This window comes from Podarcis raffonei, chromosome 8 (genome assembly GCF_027172205.1).
Source record: "Podarcis raffonei isolate rPodRaf1 chromosome 8, rPodRaf1.pri, whole genome shotgun sequence".
Taxonomy (NCBI): domain Eukaryota; kingdom Metazoa; phylum Chordata; class Lepidosauria; order Squamata; family Lacertidae; genus Podarcis; species Podarcis raffonei.
This window is the reverse complement of record NC_070609.1, coordinates 25787510-25804065: the sequence shown is the minus strand read 5'-3', so window position 1 is coordinate 25804065 and position 16556 is coordinate 25787510. Positions and strand designations below refer to the sequence as shown.

At 44.6% G+C, this 16556-nt stretch overlaps 1 protein-coding gene across 2 annotated transcripts in view; it reads right to left on the bottom strand.

The window, feature by feature from the left end:
* The window catches only part of PHACTR4 (phosphatase and actin regulator 4), an 87055-nt gene extending 84436 nt beyond the window's left edge, over window positions 1-2619 (bottom strand). The window contains exon 1 of one of the 2 annotated variants that reach the window (XM_053398655.1): window positions 2601-2619. The gene's annotated coding sequence lies outside the window, so the exon portion shown is untranslated. The other variant, XM_053398654.1, reaches the window with a different exon arrangement.
* Window positions 2620-16556: the final 13937 nt, after the last annotated feature.

The following is a 16556-nucleotide window of genomic DNA, read 5'->3' as shown; positions in this document are numbered from 1 at the left end:
ATCAAGTTAACAGCAATTGTCACCTAATTTTATTAATACCTCAACATCACCAATCTCAGTGACTGCCATCAAGAACAGACGCACATGACCAATATACAGACCTATTTTGCTCGGTAGAAGTGATTTGCTTCCCAAGATTATCAAATTAAACTAGAGATTAATTTAACTGGTGGTTGAATGAAGTAGAAAGTCTGCATAATCACATACTTCTAATCCGAAAGCACAGAAACAAAGATGCAATCACAGTCTAGATCAGCTCCTCAGCAGCAATTTATATTCCCACTCAGATCTTCTAATGGAAGCTCTGTCTTCTTACTATCTATGACTAGCTAAAACTAAAAAATCTCAATTTACAACTGAAGAATCACAACCGTTATTTTCCAGTCTTCATTTTCAGAAAACAGTAGCTGGCTGTGTGTTGATTTGACCTATTTAACATGCATTCCCTCCATTTTGTGGAAAAGCATTACTTCCTGCTCCATAAGACTGTAAGAGTTAACACATTAAGCATTTGCACACCTCTGTCTTACTTCCCATATTTGGGGTTAGGGAAGAACATTCTTGAATGTGATAACTGAGATACAGAAAAAGGGACCTGAAACAATTATTTCATTCTTACCGACAACCCAAACTTTTGCACACTGCACAAGTATGACATACCCCAGTCAAGCCCAACCTGAGGTTGGCACAACACAATCCAAGGTACTCAAAAGGGTTTAATAATTCCATTGGAAGAAAACAGTAAAAAGATAGCATGTTTAGTCCACAGCAACAATATGTTTACATGAGTCATGTGAATAAAAAGACTTGATTAAAGACACACCACATGAAAAAGACAAAAGATACCCCAGGAAACCAACATTGAAGTGCCTAAATAAGTGACCCCCTTTTTGAAAAATGTAGAATAGTCATCTCCCAATTCAGTATTCTGAGAACAAGGACACTTCCCTAAGTAGGTAAAAATATGTTAAGAATCTAATCTTAGATACAGATGCCTAGAAGCACAGATCCTCCACTGCAACATAAAGGATAGCAATTTCCATATCATGGGCCAACATCCATTTAATTAGGTCCAAATGGGATGGTGGGCAGCACAGTACATCTAAAGGTTGGGAAACTCTGGATGAGGGAAGAATTGACTAAAACATTCACTTTTTATGGGGGGGGGCAGATTAAGACATAGTTTGAATACTCCCACTTTTGCAAATGTAAGTATTTAATTTTTAAAAATAAATACAGTATGCTGCCGCTCCTGAGGCTTAATGCAGCTAGAAACATTAAACGATTAGGGTTGCTTCCTTTTCTTAGTGTAAAACAGAGGAAGATACCAGCATCCCAAAAGTTTACTGTCTGTCTCACACAGATTCCTCTGCTTAAGTTCAAGCAAGCCACATCTATCTATTCTTCCCAATAAATTTCATAATTTGTTTACAAGTTAACAAACATGCTCAGATCAGTTCATTAGGGCAAAAAGAGAATACAAAGACAAATCTCACTTTCTGAGCTACAAAACAAGCACAAATCAACCAGCTACCCTTCAAATTGGTCTTTTGAGGCATTCAAGTCAGTCTTTTGAGGCATTCAACATATACAGCAACATATTTTCATCTTGTACTGGCAGATACATATTGAGACAGACACACACACACTTCCAAAAGTAAATACAGGACATCACTCTTGATTTAGTTTTTTGTAACACACTGAAAACTCAAGAGGAGAGTTCCCTTTTGGCATGAGTGGGGAGAAAGAGCCAATATACTTGATAAAACACAACAGTCAAAGTCAGGGAGGGGGCAGGGAAGACGAGCGATGAGTGAGGGGTCATGCAAGTCACTCACAATGCATTTGGGGGGGAAGGGGGCACAAAAGGGAGGTCACTTAGTGACAGGAAGGCACTGACAGATCAACTACCACCTAATATTAGAAGAGGTGGGTTAATACCAGAGGCAGAGAGCGAGAGAGAGAGAAATAATGAGAAACTCCCCATTTTTTTTAATGATGGGTGCAAGATACTATAAGGGCTGAGGGAGCTGAGAGAATTCAGGAAAAAGACAGTGAATTTGGACGGGCAGATGTATTCATTTGTTTAAAAGAGTTACAGCCCGCCTTTCAGAAGGCTCTTTACAAAACCAGCCACAACACAGATCATGTCAACCGATTGAAAATGAGCGGTTAACAACACGGGGAAAGCAGATCTGTCGATGCGAGTGCATTAAAAAAAAAAAAGCAGCAGCAGCTCGGAAGGATTAAGAAGGAGCAGGAAGCAAAGACCCTTGCAGCGTCTGAAAGGGAGGTTGGCCAATTAGAAAAGCGGGATGTGGTGGGGAGTTGGCTGTAGGGATAAAAGAAAGCAAATGCCCCACCCACCCCTCACAGAAAACTAAAGTGGCGAAAACAAAACAAAAGAGTATGGGGGGGGCTGCGAGAGAGACCCCCTCGCTTCTCACTGAGAGCGGGGGTGAGAATTAACTGTCGGCTAAACTTGTTCACTTTCCTCACTCACTCACCTGGAGTCAGATGAGGGGAACCAGCAGCACCTCCTCACCTGGCGAACTCCTGCCTGGACGGACGGCCCCTACCCTCACTTCACTCCAACTCACCTCACCTCGCGCCACCAACGCCGCCGCCGCCGCCGCCTGCTCTTTCTGAGAGTCCCTCAGGGGCTGAAGGTCCCCGTCGCCACCGCCGGAAGCCCCGCTCCTGGGAAGGGGGGGTGAGGCGCGCGGCATGACGGGACTTGTAGTTTACGGCGAGGCCCCGCCCCCGCCCGCGGGGGATCAAGGACGCCGGACAGGTGAGGTCAGGAAGGAGGACGGGCCAGGAAGCCGGGTGCTTCGTCGTCTGGTTTCGTGCGGAAAGGAGGCTTAGTGGGGGGCGGGGGATGCTGCCTTGTCACTAGACGGACGGGCTTCTCCGGAGGGAAATAAGTTCAAGTTATATATATAGTTCAATAAGTTCAATCTACATATATATAGCGCAGAATACATTTTGCAGTTGGGATGATGTTGATGAGTTATAACAGCCGAGGGCTTTGTGGCGCCTTAAAAATTTGGCAAGGGTATGAGATTTCGTGGGGTAAACTAGTAAACTAGTTCACGAAAGTTTATGCCACTGTACGCCAATGCGGCACAGACTCCTTGCAGTTTTTGCTGCAGATGCCCGATATGATTCCTAATAATAACAACAGTAGTATTGCAGTTAGGCTAGTATTGCAGTTTTCAGTGCGATCCTGTACATGCCTGCTCAGAAAGATGCTCCATTCATTCAGGGAGCTTACTCCCAAGTAGATAGGATTTGCAGCTTTAGTTGATTAACAAAATAAAGTTAAGCTGGTATCCTAAGGGTTCTGTTTGTTTTTCATGGAAAAATGTTAATAGAGGTGAAATACTGACACAATTGCCTTCCCATTTATCTTTAAAATACCTCCCACACTATCATTATCTGACTAACCACAAAGGATAACTTAGCTTGTGCTGCTAATAACCGGAACTTAGGTATTAAAAACATTTGCATACTTATAAATGAAAACATACAAATGGCACCTCCCTGACTTTGAAGCTACTGCAGACAGAGTTTATAACTCAGGTTTCAGTCCAGCCTTAAGTATATACACTCCAAGAACTACCGTAGCTGCAGGTCATCCAAGTTCCACCCACAGTTGCCTCACCTTACAAAGGGAGTGGGTGGAAATCTGCAGATGAACTTTCTCCTTCAAATGCTTAGGCATCCCTTCCGGCAAAAGTATGACTCAGGTACCAGGAATGCCCACAGGATTCCTCTTCTTTCTTTCTTTCTTTCTTTCTTTCTTTCTTTCTTTCTTAAATTGACGTCTCTTTTTTAAGGAAGAGCATGTGATGATTTCTTTTTCTCTGTAAAAAAAAAGAAGTTAGCTAGGATAGCTAAGCAGTACTTATGACTAGTGCCTTAATGATACTTGACTCATTGAGCTTGTGCATCAAAGTGGCTAATACCAGAAGCCCAGTGCTTTTTTTCTAGAAAGTTGTTACAGTCACTGCCACACTTTTTAACCAAAAGGGGGGTGCTGGTACTGCGTACCCTTGAGTACCCTCTGGGGGGAAAAAGAGGATTGCATAAACCTATGAATGTTTGCTCAAAAGCAAGCTTCATGGAGCTTAATCTGAGGAAAGTATGCATAAGATTTTGGGCTTATGGGCCCCTCCAACCTGTTGGGGTGGAGGGTATATTTTGCAATAATGGTGTTTTAGTAGTGGATTTGTGCTGGACTGTCCACACATTGTTTTGCTTTACAGTGGTACCTCGGGTTACATACGCTACAGGTTACATACACTTTCAGGTTACAGACTCCGCTAACCCAGAAATAGTGCTTCAGGTTAAGAACTTTGCTTCAGGATGAGAACAGAAATTGTGCTCCGGCGGCGCAGCAGCAGCAGGAGGCCCCATTAGCTAAAGTGGTGCTTCAGGTTAAGAACAGTTTCAGGTTAAGTACGGACCTCCGGAATGAATTAAGTACTTAACCTGAGGTACCACTGTACTTGTAGTTCTGTGATGCAATGTCGCTTCATTATTGCTGTCTGGAGGGGCACTCTTGTGCCACAGTGCTACAAAAGCAGGACAACACCACCACCTTGAAACTTACAGAATGCCAGCAGGAATTTTTCAGGACACTCACCATTTGGAAATGAAATTGAATGAATGGGTTAACTCCAGTGTAGGGCTAAGTTAAAGTCACTTAGCAGTATATTTCTTCCACAGGCAAAATGTCTTCTACAAAAAAACTGTGCAAGAGACTGCAGAAGCAAGTTGCTGGCAACTTCATCGTACCATAGAGTGAGCAGTCTATTGCACAACACATTTCCACTAGTGCAACGGTTGCATTAGATTCCTCTGTTGTGCAAGATTAAAACTTGCCCATCTGCTACCACAAGAGCCCTTGAGCTAGAAAACAGAGAAAGGTACAGCCCTATGTCCACTCCAACACTTTTGCAAGTAGGCACAAACAGTATTAAAAGCGGAATCACATATAACCACCCAGATACCATCATATGCACAGATAACCAATGTATAATAAAATAACTTTTGGAGGGACCCAAATAAACTCAACGATCTGGAAGTTCCCTTTTGCAATTCTACTTCTGCCATGAACCCACTAGGGACAGCAATCCTGTAAAACTTACAAGGGAGTAAGTCCCATTGAACACTTACTTCTGAATAAACATGCATAAATTTAGGCTGCATTTGATCTTAAGCAAGCCCTAAGAGCATAAGAAGAATGCTGATGGATTATTTATTCAAGTTGGCACCCCTGCACTTACTCACCATAAGGGAACTGGTCCAGCCCCATTATCAATCACCTGACTGGAAAGACAGATAGAGCTGGATTAATGACACCCAGCTCCATACAGCTTTATTTTAATGTCGAACAATATGGAGGACAAAATGGATCTTTGAGGGACCCCATAATGAAAATGTCATGATGCAGAAGGAAGATCTTTATGGAATCCACCCTCCAGGTAGGAGCAGAGCCACTTAGAAGGAGGTGCCTTCATTCCCCAACCTCAGTGATATAAAATGCTACCAAATGATCCAGTAGAACCAACAGAGCTGAATTTCCCCCTTTTATCTCCTGGTGTATGGCACCCATCATAGTGGTCAAGCCAGTTTCAGTTACAAATCTGGGCCAGAATCTAAATTAAAAAATGGATTCATCTAATCAGTTTGTGAGCATGATCAATCCATTAGTCAAATAAGACTTCTTAAAACTGGGTGACAGAAGTAAATACAGTGGTATAAAATGGAGGTCCGTTCTTAACCTGAAACTGTTCTTAACCTGAAGCACCACTTTAGCTAATGGAGCCTCCTGCTGCCGCCGTGCCGCCAGAGCACGATTTCTGTTCTTATCCTGAAGCAAAGTTCTTAACCCAAGGTACTATTTTTGGGTTAGCGGAGTCTGTAACCTGAAGCATCTGTAACCTGAAGCGTATGTAACCTGAGGTACCACTGTACTAGCAACCAACAATATCTTCTCTCATGTCGTAAATATCCTGTCATCTTTCCTATACATAAACGTGAGACTGAGCCACTGGGATATCAAAGGTGAACTACATGAGCAGAGAAGATTCAGGAACTTTCGCTTCAGGACAAAGTCAATCAGTAACTTGCTGCCATTAGCAAAATTAGGAGTCGGGCAAACCATTTGACCTTGATCATGCGGAAGAGAATTCTGTTTACGCGGACAAGAGCAGGCTGTGCAGAGAGACATACAAAACCACACAATTACTTTTGCCAACAATGCCTGTGCAGAAAACTATTATTATTAGTTACATTTATATACCGCCCTTTGTCAAAAGAACACAAATGTCAATACATAACATAATATGTATACAATATGAAAATCAAGACTGTTATATAAATACAATTACAAAAAGATGTAATGCATAATTGGATACAGATTATCATAAAATGCAAATTATTGTAGCAGCAACAGTATAAAAAACAAAGAGGAGAAAACCAGCAGGAGAGTATCTAAAATATAAAAACAGTGAACCAATAAAGAACCTTCTTTCTGTCCAAAGGCAACTCTTAATTCTGGCTCCCACAGAAAATGACAGACCCTCTCAGCTCTCATCAGAGTCATTTCCATTCCTTTCCCAGTCTCTTACCCTGAGAGATCTTCAGCCTCCCAACTCTCACTCAAAGTCCTTCTACCATCTAGCTGCCACTTTTATGTGGCTGCGGTGCTTAGCCCCCAGTGGTACCTCAGAAGGGGACACACCAGAAGGATAATTCCCTGTGGTGTCTTCCCTTCGAGGTGACTTCCACTGGCATTGGCCCACCACTGGGCTTATCCCTCTGAATGCCAACAACAGAAAAAAAGCAAAGCATGCTACGATGCCTTAGAGTATCAGATGTCCCTGGTTCCCGGGGACAGTCCCCGGATTTGCAAATCTGTCCCCGGGAAATGTGGCAGCAGCAGTCTCAGGAGCCAGCCTGGTAGCGCAGTTGGCTCTGGCTGGCTTCAAGAGCTGCTCGCTGCCATGGCGCCCACCATTTTTCCTCTCCGGAAGTCCCCATATGATGTGTCTTGTGCCTGGTACAAGACTAAAACCTTTAGCTTCATCACTCTAGTCTGATGAAGGCTGGTATATGAACAAGTCAGGCCATTGGTCCATCTAGCTCAGTATTGTGTATAGAGCCAGTGTGGTGTAGTGGTTAAGAGCGGTGGACTCGTAATCTGGTGAACCGGGTTTGCGTCTCCGCTCCTCCACATGCAGCTGCTTGGTGACCTTGGGCTAGTCACACTTCTCTGAAGTCTCTCAGCCCCACTCACCTCACAGAGTGTTTGTTGTGGGGGAGGAAGGGAAAGGAGAATGTTAGCCGCTTTGAGACGCCTTCGGGTAGTGATAAAGCAGGATATCAAATCCAAACTCCTCCAAACTCCTATACTGACTGGCAGCAGCTCTCCAGGGTTTCAGGTGAGGGTCTCTCCCACCTCTACCTGGAGAGGCCAGGAATTGAACCTGGGACCTTCTGCATGCAAGGTTGATTCTCTAGCACTTTCCCCAATAAAATAATGAATACCTAGGTTCCACTCACCCATTAAACTCACTTGTCTCTCAGTCTGTCCTCCCTCACAGGGTTGTGTGAATAAAATGAGGTGGCGTGGGGGAAACCATCTATGCCTCGCTAAGCTTGTAGGAAAGGCAAGATAAAAATATTAAGTTTTTCGGCTCACAAACCTGAGTGTGGAACAAGAAATAAGGAGAAACAAATTTCTGGTTCCAGAAATTTGAAACAGAATTCCTTCCCTTTGTCAATCCAGCAGAAGATCCAGAGTGGAATGAGAGGTGCATTTTTGCTGTTTGCTCCTTCCCCTGAAGCTCCTGGTGCCTCCCCACCACAGTGATCTGCAGGATCAGTCCTCTGCAGCAGTTTGGGGTCAGGGTGCAGGGAAAAGAATTAAAATTGACAAAATTTGCCTTCCTTTCTCTCTGCCCCCACCCTTCTCCAGCATGAGAGCTTTATGTTTATGGCAGTGGCGTAGCATGGGTTGTCAGCACCCGGGGCAAGGCAAGTAATTTGCGCTCCCTAACCCGTGGATTTGCGCTCCCTAACCCTAACCCCCAGATGTTGCGCCCGGTGCGGCCGGCCCCCCCTGCATCCCCCACGCTACGCCACTGGTTTATGGGATTTCTGGATCCAATACCATAATTATAGTGAGAGAACCACCCCGGAATCCTTAAAATGCTCTATGAGTTGCAGTTTTGCTCCTGCTGTTGTGACTGGCACCCAAAGGTGGAAAGCCTACAAATTCCTCCTTTGGCACATTGACTTCCTCCAGGTTCCAGAGCTTCTGCAAAATACAAGTAAAAATAAACGCAACTGGGAAAAGAGGAACAAAGGAAATTCTGGCAGATCAGCAAATCTTTCAGTAGTAGAGAACTGCTATATATTTATATCCCTAATGACCTTTTAATAAAGTGTAACAAACACAGAGGCATTATTCTGAATCGAGTTGGCAGTGAGACTGGCTGACTCTGGAATATAGATGACAAATACTCTTTCAGTTTATTATCTGTCTGTTCTAGCAATTTTGAGCTACCATGATAAAAACTGTAACAATGCAAAGGCCTCTATTTTGAAATAGATATAATCAGAATTGCATTTGAGAGGAGCAGCCTCTTAATCTCTGACCAGTTGAAGCTCCATCTATTTTTTAATGCAGTTTGGGAGGGAGGGATATGTTGCCATTTTCTTCTACTTGTGAAAGTCACAAGCAGATATTCAACAGACATTGTTCTCTACATTTCCACAATGTGAAATCATTATCTGTTGAATATCTGCCTGTCCTGTAAGATGTTAAATGGGAAGGAGTCGGGCAGGAAGACTGACAGCCCTGTTAGGAAGTGATGGGGCCATCACTTTTTAAAGATTCCAAAACCTATCGTAGAACTAAACTGTCACAAAATAGGGAGCAAACTTCAGAGTACACCAGAAGTCTTCATCAGCTTGGATGTTGAGCAAAGGAGTGGAGGTGGAGAAGAAAAAAGATTGCCTGTTTACTCAGCATTAATCCAGATTTACTTGCACAAATCTTACACGGCGGTGAGACTGTGTCTAGTCTTTATTGAGCATTTGTTCTGAATTGCTTATAGAGTAATTATAAAACCTGATTTGCTTGTGGAGAGTGCATACATCTTCCCATTCACCATTCATTCATCCCACACTTCATTCGGTACAGTTCCCTGCTACTTTCCAAACCACAAAAAAAGTCTATTGTTGTCCTTTTAAAGTGGATTTGTGGTGACAGAGCACATTAATCCACTTTAATTGCACAAACCTAAAGTTCCTATAATATACTTGAACACACACCCTAAAAATTATTGAAAGGCACCCTAACTTGATGAGAACTAACCTTGTCATCTAAGGCTTGGTAGGAGTTCACCTTAATCTGTATTGGTCTCAGCCTTAGTGTAGGAAGAGGTACTACTATGCAGTTTCAGGAGACAAATAGAGAGGCTGGGAAGAAGAAACACACAGCTTTCCCCCATTTTTAAAATAATGAAATCCTGCCATTTTCTGCCCCTGTCTCTAGCCTTAATCAAAATGCAAGAGGTTATCGCAGATGGCAGAAGTAGGAGAAACGTGGCGATTTTTACATTAGCAATACGGGAGTTTCATTTTAAGTAGTGTACTAGGTAAACAAAATCAATAGAAACGAAGCAGATCCCACCCTCTCCCTGGTGGGTCAACTTTGACAGGTGGGCAGGATTGATAGATAGGTGACCTGCTTTGCTTGCAGGCTGGTGGTGGTGAGATAAAGTTCTAATCAGCGGTGCCAAAAAGCTTCCCCACTCCTGACCTAGTGGCTGTGGAGAATGTAATTTCAAAGAAAAAAGTCCATGGGATTCAAAACAACTGCTTTGGAAAACCAGGGATGAAAATAATAAAGAGAGTCTCCTTTTCTAATCATACTGAAGTGGTTAAGCACAGTGGTTTAATCACGAGGTCGGGAAATGTGCAGCAATAAAGTACCAGCAATGTCCAGAAGGTGGCTCTGTTGAATAAAAAAAAGCCTTAGTTTTTTTTGGTACAGGATTGGATCACTGTACTCTATGTTCCCCGCAGAGAAAACACAATTTTATTCAAGGTACTTTACCAGCAGGACGTTACAAATGGTGACAAGGGCAAGGTGTCAAGGAATGCAGTAGATTAGATTTACACAGGGGGTACGAACTGCAGATTGGACTAGTCAGATGAAGACAGCATGTTTGGGTCAATATTCCTCCACTGGTAATCCTTCACCCATCCAATCTTTATCCACTCGGTATAAATGCAGGAGCTTCGTCCTGCGCCCTCTCTAGCAATCAAACACTCTAGCTTCTTGTGCTTTTAAAGAAAGAAAAAGTGAGGAACTTGTGAAAGTATTCTTAATAAGTACTGCTGTATGGGCCCAGCGCTGAACACTAAATGACATATTTTGCATGCAAACAGTCACGGGGGACAGGAAACTGCTTTTTATTGAATCAGGCCGCTGGTCCATCTTCTTCAGTCCTGTCTGTGTGCATGAACAGCAGTGTAGTGGCAGGAGTCTTGCCCATCCCAATTTGGAGAGGCTAATAGATGAGGCGCTGTGGGTAAGGTGGCGCTGTGGGTAAAACCTCAGCGCCTAGGACTTGCCGATCGCATGGTCGGCGGTTCGAATCCCCACGGCGGGGTGCGCTCCCGTCGTTTGGTCCCAGCGCCTGCCAACCTAGCAGTTCGAAAGCACCCCTAAGTGCAAGTAGATAAATAGGGACTGCTAACCAGTGGGAAGGTAAACGGCGTTCCGTGTGCTGCGCTGGCTCGCCAGATGCAGCTTTGTCACGCTGGCCACGTGACCCGGAAGTGTCTGTGGACAGCGCTGGCTCCCGGCCTATAGAGTGAGATGAGCGCACAACCCTAGAGTCTGGCAAGACTGGCCCGTACGGGCAGGGGTACCTTTACCTTTACCTAATAGATGAGGACGGAATCCAGGACTTTCTGCATGTAAAGCAGGGGTGGGGAACCTCCATCCTGTGGGACAAATTTAGCTCACCAGGCCTCCCCAAGTGGCCCACTTGCCCAATTCAGGCAAGCCATGCCCACCAGCCTGGTGTCATATATGATGTCAGGAGTGGGGCAGGTAAGGACAGGGTTTGGCCAAAAGGGGCTCTGTACAGAGGTTCCTAAATGCCTGACAGCCATATACTGGGTACTGGGGAAGCACTGGGTAAAAAAAGGTAAAGATAAAGGGACCCCTGACCATTAGGTCCACTCGTGACCGACTCTGGGCTTGCAGCGCTCATCTCGCTTTATTGGCCAAGGGAGCCGGCGTACAGCTTCTGGGTCACTGGGCCAGCATGACTAAGCCGCTTTTGGCGAACCAGAGCAGCGCACGGAAATGCCGTTTACCTTCCCGCCAGAGCAGTACCTATTTATCTACTTGCACTTTGATGTGCTTTCGAACTGCTGGGTGGGCAGGAGTCAGGACCGAACAACGAGAGCTCACCCCGTCGCGGGGATTCGAACCGCCAACCTTCTGATTGGCAAGCCCTAGGCTCTGTAGTTTAACCCACAGCGCCACCCACGTCCCAGCACTGGGTAAAGTGCTTTGCAAATCAGCGCTCTGCACTTCCCAAGCGCCACGCATGGGGGTTGGAAAGCTCGCTCCGCCTGCTATGCAGTGCTTCACAAATGCATGACAGTGAAGCTGGCTGAGCAAACCCCATCTTCCCATCCCACCAACCAACCATGACAAGTGTCAATTGCCTGGCATCATTATAAAACTGTATGATTGACAGTTAGGTAGTCCCACCCAAGCTGGCCTGGAGACAATGCTCCAGCCCATTGGGTGAAAAAGGTTCTCCACCTCTAATATATGCTGTACATATCTGTAACTCAGGTATAACTCAGATTTTGTGGGGAAGGGGAGACCTGGTCTGTTGAGGGACAATCTAGTCTCCTTCCATTAAGACTGAGATTTCATTTAAAACAACAAAACACACATCTAAAGCACATTAAATTCACATTTAAAGCATATGGCTTCCCCCTACAAATACTGATAAATGTAGTTTGTTCAGGGTCCTGGAAATTGTAGCTCTGTGAGGTGGAAACTACAGTTCCCCTGATTCTTTAGGGCAAGTCATGTGTGTTAAATGTGCTTCAAACCATGTAATAAACCATATAATAAAAATTTATTGTATTGCATTGTGGCTATTAGCTTGTTCCTAAATTCGTCCCCAGACATCTTTAACTTAAAAGGATCTCAACCAGTGGGGTTCAGAAAGACCCCCACCCAAGGCTAGTTGGGCCAGTGGCATAACTCATTATAAGGCACACACAGAGAGGGGGGGACTGGTTACAATAGCGTTGACCAGCACCCAGTACCCTCCTGCCTGGATATACCGTATTTTTTTCTCTATAAGACTCACTTTTTCCCTCCTAAAAAGTAAGGGAAAATGTGTATGCGCCTTATGGAGCGAATGCAGGCTGCGCACCTATCACAGAAACCAGAACAGCAAGAGGAGTTGCTGCTTTCACTGTGCAGTGATCCCTCTTGCTGTTCTGGCTTCTGAGATTCAGAATTTCCCCCCCTTGTTTTCCTCCTCCAAAAACTAGGTGCGTCTTGTGGTCTGGTGCGCCTTATAAAGTGAAAAATACAGTATATTGTGTGGGCAGTCTTACCAGCTTCCCCTGTTTCTGGCTCCAGTGTGGAACAACAACAGCCAGTGTCAGTAGATTTGGCAAGAGTCTATTCTAATTTTGGCAAATGAATATAGGCAACTCATCCTATTAAATATCAGCTTAACCAGATTCCAAGGAAGCAGCCAAGCCGTTTAAAGAGCAACAAGGTAGATTTTGTGCCAGACTATTTACTGAGACAGTGGGAACGAGACACGGGAAGTGCCAGGTACAAGGACTGTTTCACCTCAAGGCACTTTGATGGAGGAATGTACAGTGGTACCTCGAGTTAAATACTTAATTCGTTCCGGAGGTCCATTCTTAACCTGAAACTGTTCTTAACCTGAAGCACCACTTTAGCTAATGGGGCCTCCTGTTGCTGCCGCGCTGCCGGAGCACGATTTCTGTTCTCATCCTGAAGCAAAGTTCTTAACCTGAAGCACTATTTCTGGGTTAGCGGAGTCTGTAACCTGAAGCGTATGTAACCTGAAGTGTATGTAACCTGAGGTACCACTGTACTACAAAAGAGCAACGTCTGTTGACCTGAGTTTCATCAAGTTTACTTTAAGTTACTCATGAAGGGAGGTAACAGCTCTGGAGCATGACGCCTATGATCTGCCTCCATGTTTGAAGGCAGCAATGCTTCTGATGACCAGTTGCTGGAAGTCCCAGAATGGGCGAGTGCTCTTGCACTTTGGTCCTGTGTCCAGGCTTCCCATAGGCACTTGGGTGGCCCATGAGGACAAAATGGCCAGAGTGCTGATCTAGCAGGCTCTTCTTGTGTTCTTACCCTCGACCAGGTATACAAGGCAATGGGGGGGGGGGGTTCAAGATACAACAAACCAATACATCTACTGTTCTGTAACACAATTCCTTCCCGACTTTAGGGTGTTATATATAACTATACACATACACACAGTTAACCTTTGCTGCCTTGCAGCTATAGTCATTCCTGAGAAAGGCTTTGGGAGTAAACACCTGAGGAAAAATTTGTACCCACTGCCTCGTGGGATATCTTCAGAAGAAAATGCTAAGGCAGGCTTCCTCAGCCTCAGCCCTCCAGATATTTTGAGACTACAATTCCCTTCATCCCTGACCACTGGTCCTGCTAGCTAGGGATCATGGGAGTTGTAGGCCAAAAACATCTGGAGGGCCGAGGTTGAGGACGCCTGTGCTAAGGAGTAAACCCTACACATATCCAGAATGGAGTCCCTAAAACAGTTGGATGGCACCTTGTACGCCGCCTTCCAGCAACTCCTGCAGCCGAGCTTGTGCCAAACATATTGCTGTTTTCCTTGGGACCACAGCAGTGAGGCTGAGAGGGGGTCTTGTCGTCTGGGCAGCCCAAGATATTAAGCCCCATACACACTGCCCACCTTGCATTCTGGGAAGGTCACTTTGGTGCTGCTAATGCATCAGCTTGACTTCACCCCTGGAGGCACATTGCGTTGTCTGTCAAGACAGACAGATGCCAACAACAACATACACAGTAAGAAGCTTACCAATTCATTCTCAAGCAGCTGGAGCAGGAACACATTTTTTCCTCAAGCCGTACAACATGGAAAGAGAGTTTGTTTTTGATTTAATAAAAGACAAACAGAACTATCAGATTTTAAACAAAAATAAAAGCTTCTTCCAATTGTCCCGAAACTTCAGAGAGGGGGAACACATACCATTAAGCCATGAAAAATAAGAAGCAAACCCAACAGGAAGGAAGAAACTTTGATGGAAAGTGCATGTGTGTGTTTGATTGACTGGAGCATGTTGATCACGTATGGGTGTGCTTGAACTGAATGGAACACTTTTTAAACTGAAATCAGATTAAGTTGTGTTTCTTGGGCAGAATCCAATGTCCTCATTCTGTTAGCACAAGGATTTGCACTTGCACAAGGAAATTCCCTCCCCCCCCCCTCAAATCTGCTCTGGAGGATTAGGGTATACCCTAGGATAGATTTAAGAGGGTGCACAGTGGTAGAAGAAGGCAAAGTTCTGTTGGTCAGCACAAATACTTCTGCTTTTGCAACAAGTCAGTTTGTGCTAATTCAGATATAACTCTTAGTTGCTAGGAATTCAATGGGATTACCGTATTTTAATGGGGACACGGGTGGCCCTGTGGATTAAACCACAGAGCCTAGGACTTGCCAATCAGAAGGTCGGCAGTTTGAATCCCTGCGACGGGGTGAGCTCCCGTTGCTTGGTCCCTGCCCCTGCCAACCTAGCAGTTCGAAAGCACGTCAAAGTGCAAGTAGATAAATAGGTACCGCTCTGGTGGGAAGGTAAACGGCGTTTCCGTGCGCTGCTCTGGTTCGCCAGAAGCGGCTTAGTCATGCGGGCCACATGACCTGGAAGCTGTACGCCGACTCCCTTGGCCAATAAAGCGAGATGAGCACCGCAACCCCAGAGTTGGTCACGACTGGACCTAATGGTCGGGGGGTCCCTTTACCTTTTACCGTAGTTTAAGTGTATGTTTGATTGGGCATACAGTGGTTGGGAAGAGCAAGCTGATCTCTCTTTTGCATAGCTGTCAGTCATGCTATTTATAGATGTGAAATGCATGGTTTTAATTTGTAGTCTTTTATTTCCTGGTGTTTAGAATATGCTTTGTTTGGTTGTTTATGTTTTGCAATGTGGAACTGCCCTTGTATTTTGTAACCTATTTATAGTTTTATGCTAAACAGGATGCTCTTAGCAGCTAATCATGTTTTATAGACTGTGGAGCTTCCCCCATCTTTTATTTAATATGCTTTAACTTGCGCTGAAAACTGCTTTGAGATTTGTTTAAATGTTAACATATAAGTTGTCAAAAGAAGAATGGGGCAACTTCAGGAGGCAGCTGGAGGTGCATAAAATGAGTTGCCTGATGTATTGGTTTATCCACCTGCAATGTCATCAGGATTTATTAAGCTGCTCTTAACTTGTGAGGTGTCAGCTGTGAGTCTGTTTTGACGTTGGATTGACTTGTGACAATGGTTACCAATTATGAAAGTAGCAGAAAGGCATGCATGACACACCAACAATGTATAACTTATCTATCACAAGAATGAAGAAATGGTGGACAGAAAATGCACACAACTGACACATTCACAACACATTACGGAGAGGACCCCCAATATATTGTTTTCTGTTTATGCAGCATTTTTGGTGTAGATTAAGAAATCTATCCCCTGCCCCCACAAAAAAAACCTGACTGGCTTTTGAGAATCATAATAACTCTTCTATAACCCATCTCCTTTTCTCTTGGGAGAAAAGCAATGTCAAACTAGACAGCATCTTAAGAAGCAGAGACATCACCTTGCCAACAAAGGTCCGTATAGTTAAAGCTATGGTTTTCCCAGAAGTGATGTATGGAAGTGAGAGCTGGACCATAAAGAAGGCTGATCACCGAAGAATTGATGCTTTTGAATTATGGTGCTGGAGGAGACTCTTGAGAGTCCCATGGACTGCAAGAAGATCAAACCTCTCCATTCTGAAGGAAATCAGCCCTGAGTGCTCACTGGAAGGACAGATCCTGAAGCTGAGGCTCCAATACTTTGGCCACCTTATGAGAAGAGAAGACTCCCTGGAAAAGACCCTGATGTTGGGAAAGATGGAGGGCAAAAGGTGAAGGGGATGACAGAGGGCGAGATGGTTGGACAGTGTTCTTGAAGCTACCAGTGTGAGTTTGACCAAACTGCGAGAGGCAGTGGAAGACAGAAGTGTCTGGCGTGGTCAGGTCCATGGGGTCACGAAGAGTCGGACACGACTAAACGACTAAACAACAACAACAATAACCCATCTCCACACATGCCTACCCATACTGTGAGAACTTCATTAGAGACCCTCCTCTAGGCTCCCTGCCATCTAGTATGGCAAATGGTTTCATCAAGGAAAGGGTC